The sequence below is a fragment of the Pteropus vampyrus genome, unplaced genomic scaffold (genome assembly GCF_000151845.1).
Source record: "Pteropus vampyrus isolate Shadow unplaced genomic scaffold, Pvam_2.0 Scaffold318, whole genome shotgun sequence".
NCBI lineage: Eukaryota > Metazoa > Chordata > Mammalia > Chiroptera > Pteropodidae > Pteropus > Pteropus vampyrus.
In genome coordinates this window covers 1,738,713-1,743,595 of record NW_011889099.1, presented here as the reverse complement: position 1 = coordinate 1,743,595, position 4,883 = coordinate 1,738,713, and positions in this window count along the sequence as shown.

Here is a 4,883-nt window from a genome sequence, read left to right as displayed (position 1 = left end):
AGCATGGTAGAGTACAGGGGTATTCAGGCCTGCACCTTTTCTCAATTAAAAGCAAAACAAAACCCTCTTTTGTTGAGCTCCCATAGGTAAAGCAGATGAAAGTGGAGTTGCTCAGGGTGAAGTGGGGATGGAGACACTGGTAAATCCCAGCTCTTCCACTGACAAATTATGTGACCTTGGACAAATCACTTAATCTCTAGGCCTTAGTTTTCTCATCTGCAAAAGGAAGGAGCTGAACTCACTAAAATCTGTGAGTCCTAAGTTTGGCTGATAATCACAGACCTAAGGGGCACTTGTTAAAATATAGATTTCAGATCCTTCCTGTACTTTATCAATGATAATTCCTAGGGGATAGGGCCTAGGAGTCCATATTGAAATAAGCTCCCCAGAAGATTCTGCTTCATAGCTAAGATCAGAAGCCCTGCATAATGTTATATGCTACTTCCTTAGAGATCCACCAAGTTTCCTCTCCCGGACCAAGGCACTACTTAGATGTTCCAGCAAGTTCGCTAGCAGTGCCCACCTAAGTGACTATGGTGCAAGTAATGAGGGAATGAGGAAAGGATATCTGTTTATGAGACCAAAGCAAATGCCTCTTTGCAACATTTGGCCTGGGAAGTCAGCCTTCTCACTGTGCACAATCATCAGACCTTAGGGTAACTATGCACACTGATCCGTAGGGTGGGGCCAGGGTTTGGTGAAGAGGGAGTCAAACTTTTATTTCCAGTTTCTAAAGTTTGGAGAGCATCAGAATCCCCTGGAGGGCTGGTTAAAACACAGAGTACTCAGCCCCTCTCCAGGGGTTCTGATTCAATAGATTTGGAATGAGGGCATTTCTAACAAGTTCTTAGGTGATGCTGATGGTCCAGGAACCACTCTTTGAAAATCACTAACTAGGGCACCAGTTTTTAAAATTTTTGGTTTCAAGGATCGTTCACATTCTTTTCTTTTCTTTTCTTTTCTTTTTAATTTATTTTTTTTTAATGGTAACATTGGTTTACAAAATCCAATAAGTTTCAGCTAGACACTTTAATAGTAAGGCATATATATATTTACATTGTGTGTTCACCTGCCATAGTCAGATTTCTTTCTGTCACACATATTTGATCCTCTTTACCCCACCTACCTCCCCCTTCCTCCTCCCTGCTATCTTCTGGTACCCACTAATCTATTGTCCACGTCCATGAGTCTCTGTTTGTTTGTCCTGTTCGTTTGTTGCTTTTAGATTTATATCCCACATATAAGTGATATCATGTGATTTTCAACTTTTTCTGTCTGGCTTACTTTGCTTAGCATGATTATCTCGAGGTCCATCCATGTTGTCGCAATCCTTCACATTCTTAATAATTACTGACAATTTCAAAGAGATTCTGTTTGTGTAGGTTATGTCTAGATGTCCTATATTAGAAATTAAAACAAAAATATATTTATTCACTTAAATAACAATAAACCTATTACATATTCACATAGTTTATGAAAATTAACTATTTTTAAAACAAAAAAAGTAAGTTTAAAAAGTGACTTCGTTTTACATTTTTTTAAATCTCCTTAATACCTGGCTTAATAGAAAATAACCAGATTCTCATATCTGCTTTTTTCCCCCTGAAACTTATTTATTTATCCAGCTTTATTGATATAATTGACATATAACATTGTAAGGTGTACAATATGATGATTTGATACATGTATATATTGTGCAATGATTATCACAATAAGGTTAGTTAACATCTCCATCGCCTCACATAGTTAATTTTCTGTATGTGTGTGTGTAGGGGCGGGGGAATAACATTTAAGATCTACTCCGATAGCAACTTTCAAATATATAACACAGTATTGTTAACTATACTCACCATGTTACACATTAGACACCTAGAACTTATTCATCTTATACCTGGGAGTTTGTACCCTGTGACCAACATCTCCCCATTTCCCTGACCACACAGACTCCGAGCAACCACCACTCTTCTCTCTGATTCTATGAGCTCACTTCTTTTAGATTCCCCACATTAATGGGATCATACACTATCTTTTTCTGTCTGGTTTATTTCACTAAACACAATGCCTTCCAGGTTCATCTAAGTTGTTGAAAATGGCAAGATTTCCTTCTTTTTATGGCTGAATAATATTCCATTATATATCTCATACTTTATCCATTCATCCATTGATGGACACTTAGGTTGTTTCCATGTTGTGGCTACTGAGAATAATGCAGCAATGAACAAAGAGGTGAAGATATTTCTTCAAGATATTAATTTCGTTTCCTCTGGATATATATATATATACCCATAAGAGTGTTTGCTGGATCACATAATAGTTCTATTTTTACTTTTTTGAAGAACTTCCATATTCTTTACCATGGTGGCTGTGTCAATTTACATTCCCACCAACAGTTCATCAGAGTTCCCTTTTCTCTATGGCCTCACTAGCACTTGTTATCTCTTGTGTTTTTGATAATAGCCATTCTAACAGGTGTGGGATGATATCTCATTGTAGTTTTGATTTGCATTTCCTTGATGGTTAGTGATGTTGAGCATCTTTTCATGTACCTGTTGTCCACTTTTATGTCTTCTTTGGAAAATATCTATTCAAGTCATCTGCCCATTTTTAATCAGATTAATTGGGGGAATTTTTATTGAGTTGTATTAGTTCCTTATATATTTCGGATGTTAAGCCCTTATCAGAAATATGAATTGCAAATATTTTGTCCCACTTTGTAGGTTGCCTTTCCTTTTTTTTTATTGTTTCTGTTGCTTTGCAGAAATTTTTTAGTCTGAAGCTGTTCTACTTATTTATTTTTGCTTTTGTTGCTTGCACTTTTGGTTTTAATATCCAAAAAGTCATTGTCAAAACCAATATCAAGGAGCTTTTCCTTATGTTTTCTTCTAAGACTTTTACAGTTTGGGGTCTTACAGTTAAGTCTTTAATCCATTTTGTGTTAATTTTTATGAGTGGGGTAAGATAGGGGTTCAACTTCATTCTTTTGCATGTGGGTATCCAGTTTTCCCAGCATCATTTATTGAAGAGATTATCCATTTCTCATTGAGTATTCTTGGTTCCCTTGGCAAATATTAGTTCACCATCTATGTGTGGGTTTATTTGGGGGCTTTCTATACTATTCCATTGCTCTATGTGTCTGGTTTTGTGGCAGTATCATATTGTTTTGATTACTACAGCTTTGTAATATAGTTTGAAATCAGGAAGTGTGGTGCCTCTAGCTTTGTTTCTCTTTCTCAGAAATGCTTTGGGTATGCAGGGTCTTTATATGGGTCGTTCACCCATATAAAGTTTAAGATTGCTTTTTCTATTTCTGTGAAAAATGTCATTGAAAGTTTCATAGAGATTGCATTGAATAGGGATTGCTTTGGATAGTATGGACTTTTAACAATATTAGTTCTTCTAATCCATAAACAGGATATCTTTCCATTTACTTGTGTCTTCTTTAACTTCTTTCATCAATATCTTATATTTTTTAGTGTACAGCTCTTTCACCTCCTTGGTTAAATTTTCCCTTAAGTATTTTATAATTTTTAATGCTATTGTAAGTGGGATTGTTTATTTCTTTTTCAGATAGTTCATTGTTTTCATATCTGCTTCTGCTTTCAATATGTTGCAATATGTCGTTGATGTATATGAAGAAAATCCAGTCTCACATAAATATGTTTTTGGAAAAGTAAGCAGCATTTTAATCGCCTTTGAGACAATTGTGGATATTCTTATTATTAAACCAGAACTCAGCAAGTGATAGTTTCTTAAGGTTATCTGCAATGTGGAGTTTGAAACCATATCAATGACCTTTATATATTCTGTTATACCAAAGTCCATTGACATATCTTGTATTTTGCATTGACCTTTGACTCATGCATGATGTCACACTATCATAAATTGATCATTTCAAAAATACTGATTTATGAATTATGAAGATCTTTCAAATACTTATGCTTTAAATTATACAACATTCAAAAAAGTCACATGTTAATATCATCACCAGTAACATCAGAAAATTCTTTAATTACTGGGAAACTGTCAAGCGTATGGTGGTGAACACGTTTTCCAAAATTCTAATTTTTGCTTGACAGCTCAAATCCCATCATTAGCAACAAATACTGTCCGCCATTTTCTTTGTAATGCAGGATAACTTTGTTTGTTTTTTGTTTTTTGTTTTTTTGAGAAAATATCTGTCAAATACCCAAGTCTGAATAACCATAGTTTTTCCATCAGTTGTCCTTTTAAGTAAATAAATGGTCATTTAAAAAGTGGCTAGTTCAGCATGCAATTCAAACAATTGTACAAGTGTTTTTTTCTCAAGACAACCATCACACTTCAGCGTGCACCAGAAGTGATTTATGCATACAAGTACTTGAGTCAAGATTTAATAAAATTCATGTTTATTTATTTTTACTGCTTCATCAAGGACATTCTTAAGTAAAGTTTTTTTTCTGTGAGTGCTTGGCAGTGAAAAGTACAATGAATGTTAGAACAGCTTGGTGCCACTGCCTCGATTCATGCTAACATGCCAGAAGCTTTATCCACCTTGATTCTGCGCCTTCAGTGCAAATGTCGACACAGTGAAAAAAAGCATAGAATGTTTTAGTATTATTATAAAAATAGTTTTGGCCTAGTAAACCATCCTGAAAGTTTTTGGGAACTTTCAGAGTCCATGGACCATGTTGGCAGAACCACTGGGCAAGAGCATCCTGCATCCAAAATTGTATTTCATTCACTCACTCACTCAAAAACATTCATGGCGTGTTTCAGGTAACTCCACAGCCTACTTCTATTTTCTACCATTATAATCTTCTTTCCAGATCAATTTTAGGGGCGAGAACTAAAACAGAACTCCTCTAAACTTGCAAGGTGGAGGGAGTCCACTTAGGTGATCTCAA